At 42.1% G+C, this 6000-nt stretch overlaps 1 long non-coding RNA gene across 1 annotated transcript in view; it reads left to right on the top strand.

Moving 5' to 3' along the window:
• The first annotated feature begins 3500 nt into the window (after window positions 1-3500).
• Window positions 3501-6000, top strand: part of LOC147048827 (uncharacterized) — a 5005-nt gene continuing 2505 nt past the window's right edge. Inside the window, exons 1-2 of the long non-coding RNA XR_015067607.1 lie at window positions 3501-3641; window positions 3708-3767. This is a non-coding gene — a long non-coding RNA (uncharacterized LOC147048827). The remainder of the gene's footprint in view (window positions 3642-3707; window positions 3768-6000) is intronic.

Consider the following 6000-nt stretch of genomic DNA (forward strand, 5'->3'; position numbering starts at 1 on the left):
GCTAAATTGGCTGGGCTTGACGGCCCGTGAGACGTTTTGTTTGTTTCCAGCTGCGTTGACACCGGATCAGCTGCAAGTTTATGTGTTTGGGAGACAGGGGAGCAAGCGAAAACACGGCCGTGCTTTATGAGTAATTGAGATTTGAGTTCATGCATTTGTTTCTCCTGAAGAAAAAGTGCAAATCTTTTCCTTTTGAACAGGATGTGGCTTTGGGCCATTGCGGAGAGCGGGCATGGCTGGCGGCTGGCAACACACGCCCCGTGTCTGCCCCTCAAGGCACATTGTGCAGACTGCTGAAGGCACTTTAGGCTAAGCACAAAGTGATTTTTCTTCTTTTTTAAATGTAAAACAGAGCAGAAAGTGTCTATTGAAGCTGCTCCAACAACAAAAACAACAAGACGTCAACATTCACTCTCAGTCTAAGATCCCTGGCAATGATTTAAAAAAAAAAAAAAAGTGGTAGCACTTCTATTAACGCCAGTGTCCTATCACACAGGAACTGAGCCCGGATGCAAATTGTCCCTTTTCGCTTGGTGTGTTTTGTAATTTTTTCCCCCTTCTAAACAATGATTTTTCTAAACCGGAGCTGTCGCCAATAAAATTAATGGGAGACTTGCTGAGTGCATACAGGAAGTGGCCTTTTTAAATAAACACATTGTTTCCAAACTAATCCACACCCCTATTGTTTACAGACGGGGAACTGAGCTGGGTACACGCCACTGGGCTAGTCCAGACTTATTAGTCCCCGCCGTACCTCCACCCCTTGACTTCTTTTGTCAAGGCCGCTGCTTTTCTAAACAAGAGAGGAAAAAGTAACGATAAAAGTGTCAATGTTATTTCAGGTTAGCATTAGAATCTTTATTTTTTTGAAAAGCATGTTCAGCCCACAAAACAAAGTCATGAAAGACTGAATTTGTGTGTAAATACTTCAAATGATCAATCCATAAATGTGTTGGATGGTTTTCATTCAAACAGCAGGTGTGTTATTTGAAGAGACAACAATGTGTAGAATGGTTTACTTTGTGAATCTTAATTCAGCGCTTAGTTGCCAAAGTATAGAAAAACACCCCATATTGCCAACAGCCAACCAAACTATGGTAAATATTAACTTCCAGTATTAGCAAGCAGGGAGCCTTTTGTAATGAATATACTTTGCATGATAAAATTATCATCCCTGAATTTAAAATATCTCCAACCACTCTGTCAGCCACTCTCACTTATCACCTCCCGCATTGATTTTTGTTTCAAATACAACCGGTCACTTATACCACCATTTACATAATGGCCGATGAGGAAAAATTTGCGCGGCGGATTGTAATTCATAGCTCCACTCTGAGTGCTCACCAGCGCTAATACTTCAGCTAGCTTCCTCACATTTACATTTCAATCAGTGATTATAGCCTCTCCGCCTCTTATCCAGCTCAAAGTAAATACACGACTCAACTATGTCGGACTAAAATGCATTTGCTGGAACCTGGAGAGATTCACATGAATATTCTGTCTGGGACGTAGTCGCTGCTCGCGTATCCTCTAATAGGTTTGCTTTTTATGTACTAGCTATTGTGACTGCCAAGGGCTTCACGTGTGCAGAAAATGATTCAGGTGAAAGTTTCCCAACGACGGCATGTCGCATGTTAACGGCACACGGCCACTATTTACACACGTCTTGATCATTTTGTAGATTGACAAACAATTATGTTAACCTCCTTTCTCGCCCACTGGCTCTATGTCTCCAACATTAGCGAACGGAAAATAAAAATGCAACACGCAGGCCACTTCCTGGAAGCTTTTAGGCAGCACAGCTGCAATGATTAAATACACCGTGCAAAAGGTCAAAATGTGGAAAATGTCTCTATTGTGTTTACTGCAGCTGTGAAACTTTGCAAATGTGGGTTAAAATGAAAATCAACTTCTCAGAGTGGACTGGTGACAAAAATGGGGCTCGTGCAAATTAGCATGCAGCCTCGCATGGATCACAAAGTTTATTTCAAATATACAAACTAGCGAGCGGTAAACAGAACCGATCAAAAACAGACGAATGCAGCAGTTAGGTAAACAAATGCATTTTTTGAGGGTACTTATAAAGGCGGCACGCCGAAAGACTGCGGTTAATATATCCGCCTCACTGTTTGGAGGTTAAGAGTTCAAATCCGTGTTCTCGCTTTCCAGTGCAGCATTTTACCAGTTCTCTTGTTTCTTTCCACGTTCCAAAAATAATGATCTTAATCGGAGACTCCACGGGTGTGAACGTGAGTGTGAATGGTCATATGTGCCCCGGTAATGTCTGGCAACCAGTTGAGAATTTGATTTGACCTCTCAGCCAAAGTCATATGGGATAGGCTTCAGCCCACCCGTGGTCCCACGGCCTGACGTCTTCCAAGTCTCCTTACATACGTTGGTCACAGTTGAGCGTTCGGTACACATTTAGAGGGAAAGAAAAAATTAGTGTACGAATGCAAACCATATGGCATTCAGAGGGTTCATTTGTAAAGCCCCTGCATCAAAGCTTTTTCCAGCTTACAGCATATTAGCGATGTTTTTCCAGTCCAGCAAAATCAGGAAGGTAACCACAGACTTGCCTGATGCGAAACACATGAGTGCGGTCCGTGGGGATGAGGCATGGTCAGGGAGCATCGTGAAAACAATTATTCTCCGATTGTCTGGATGGAAGATGTCACCCTGTCTTGAATCTAGTGGGGAAGCAGCGTCAGAGCTTCATTTATAAGAACCTCACCATCAAATGTAGACAGATCGATTAGATGGCTAGATAGATGATATGATGTCCCATACATTTGAGGCAATGAAGAATCCAATGTATCCAAAGCCTTTGTACAACTGCAGACAGTCTGTCGACACTCTGGGTGGTTTCTCCTTCACTGTTGATCTTGGGCTTGCGCAGCACACATGCAAAGGTTTTTGCCAATGTTGGGCCTGCTGCGCCATACCACTGAGAGTCCAGCAAGGGTATTATTCTAGCAGTAGACACACATTTGGTTGCCTTTTCATAACCTTAAAGTCAATGATCCGGCATTTGTGCTTATGACGTGAAGTCAGATGCTCCCTCTGCTGTTCCCGTGCCTATAAACACACACGGCAGCACGGACATCGGCGTGATGCGAGCCCGCTCGCTGTGTGCCATTAGGTAGTTGACCTCGGGACAGACAGAGAAGCACTTCCAGGAAAAGAAAAGCCGGGGATTCCTGCTGGGGGCTAACGCATCAAAGAGCTTGACTTGAGGCTATAATTAACTGCCCTAGTGTGGCGAAATGTAAATGGATTCAAGACATTGAGCTGTTTATTTATTTACATTTGTGCTTGTACATTTTTCATAGTTTCGGGACATTCTTGCGACAAGCGAGTGTAAGCAAGCTAATGGGACAAGGGGCCTCCTCATCTGAAGAACGTGAAGGAGAGTCTGTGTAATGATGTTTGAAATCCTAAACTAATGCAAATGTACTACTTGCCCTCCCCACGTCTCCTGTCTGTGATTGCAGCCAAACCCGTGCCCCAGCTGGAGTGCAGCTGATGCAGCCAAGAGCTTTAAAAGAAGTTTACTAATGTCTTCCCTCGACGCATCTTCCTGCCAACAACACCAGTGGCTCACTGTTCCGACCGTTTTTCATCGCTGAAACATTTTATAGGTATTCAAAAATGAACTCATACTTTCATGTGCGCTCGTAGTAAATCTACGCTTTTCTGTGCCATAGATGTTCTAATAAAGAAAACACGAACAACAGCAGGAAACTTTCAATGTCTGAACGACGCCGGTAAGTCAAGATATTTTGCTGCTTTGGTTTATTATCATTATTATTAAATTGTACTCGAATTGGTTATCTGTTCGTCTGTCCACCCATCCATCCTTCAATCATAATACGAGTGGTGTGATACACAATTGCGATTTATCTCCCCTAGCGCTGTACTCCTTTTGCCAACAATTATTGTTTGCGGCATCGAGTGTGAGTGTTTGAAACAATACTGTGTGACAGAGAAAGTCACATTTGTAATATACATTCATATATTAAGGAACATATACACTGTCAGAGAAGAGTAGAAGGAAGAATGTATCATAGGAACTCCCCAAGCAGTCAGTAGATCTGTGGTAGCCTAACTCAGAGAAGATTAAAAGAAAATTCAATGTCCTTGGCACCGCGCGAGTGTCAGCATGCAGTGCTCCGAGACTCATGCAGCAACCTCGTAAAGTTTGCTGGATTGCTCAAATGATATTTCTACTCCATTTGAAGTCAGTGTGAAAAAGTAGCATACAAGCACCTGAGAACAACTGCAGACAACAATAACTCTTGCAGATCTAATGTGAAACAGGCGTGACAAGTGTGGAGCTTGTCTCGCTCCATAATTTCAAGAAACGGACATCCAATCTGGTTGCCTAACAAAGTCTACCCAACTCAAATATTTTGTTTGCGGATCAATTGGAGATATGTCAAATTCATATCAGTTCTTAACACGAAAGAGTATCTTCTTTTTTCCACCACAAACTCACTTAGTGGTATCTGAGAAGTTACAGTGCAAGGCACTAATCCTGTTTCTTTAGCTTGAGCAAAGCACATATTTGCTCATCATTTATTCAACAATGTGTAGCCAAGTGACTCTGTAAATCTATATTCATGTTATTGTCTTTGTCCTGAGCAGTGTGACGCTTGATTAGGCCTCACACGGCAGCCGTGCCCTTCATCACCAGCCTACTTTACGCTTTTGCAATATTGATGAGCGACAGTTGTGCCAGGAGAGCAGCACCGACTAAAAGCTCCCTCCTGGACTCGGGTCCTGTTGTGCGAGTGTTCACGGTTGGGCCCCGTGGGCTCGACTGGTTTCTCAGCGTACTCGCTGAAGATGTTTTAGAACAGACCCTGAAAAGTGAGTCTGTCCAAACAGAGACAAATAGGTGCAGAGTAAAGTGAAAGATATATATCCTAATTGATTTTTTTCTAATACAAGTTGCGTTAAATCATTTAAACATAAAAAAAAAGCCCATACCTGCTTGTTTTCCTTGACTTTTTTATGGTACTGTTGTTTCTAAGACAAATTTCATTTTGGCATCCTCGTACAATTGATGTCTTTGTTAAGTGTCCAAATGCCACACACCTTATGAAAATATAATTAACAAACACAATGATTGCTGCAACCAGTTTCGTTGTTTTATTATGATTCACCAAGTGTGTGCTTGAAGGGATGAGGCATGCAAAAGAGTCCCAAACAATGTCTTACGAAATGTTCCATGATGTTGCTCATTTAGCTCATTGTGTTTATCTAAAGATGTGTACAAAATGTCAAACGATCAAGGGCTGAACATTTCTTGCCATGTAAAGTCATTGTGCCCCGTTGCCGTGTTGAGTTGAGTTAGCCACAAGACCTCAAGAGCGTCTATCTAATAAACCCTTCTTGAAGTCTATTGATCTGGCAAACAACAATGACAATGCGCACATTGAAGAGTATTTAGCCACTACTGACTTCCTCCTGTAAGAATGTTCTTTTTTTGCACTCACAACAGTTCAAATAACATTCGTGGTTTTCGGGCAATGATTTAACAATGTAAAACAGTTCAAATGTCCAAATAGAAGTTTACTTATTGCAGGGAGGGGCAGATTGTCTTTGAGCTTAACAACATTGCCTCGGCGTTTTTTTTGTCAATATTTAATATACGGAATGTAGAGGTGTGTTCACACCTTTATCTCTAAATATTTTGACACATCTGACGCATTACAGCAATGTGTGTGAACCCTGAGGTCCATAGGTGAACTTCTGACTTCCTCTTCTTATGCCTCTCTTGTTTGCAATTATGATAGTTGAACACACAGGATGAGAGCTACAGTATATTGACCGTTAATGACATCATATAAAGAGACTGTTTGAACTTGTTGCTCCGTAGCGTCTGTTAGGGTTGAATAGATTAGGTTGATCATATTATGTTGGAACGTAATCAGTAATAATTAACCTAAGCTTGTCCTGTCTTAACAAAGTAGTAGAACAAAGTGCTAAGATCCT

This window comes from Syngnathus leptorhynchus, chromosome 11 (genome assembly GCF_054491065.1).
Source record: "Syngnathus leptorhynchus isolate UIUO chromosome 11, UIUO_Slep, whole genome shotgun sequence".
In the NCBI taxonomy this organism is placed as follows: Eukaryota; Metazoa; Chordata; class Actinopteri; order Syngnathiformes; family Syngnathidae; genus Syngnathus; species Syngnathus leptorhynchus.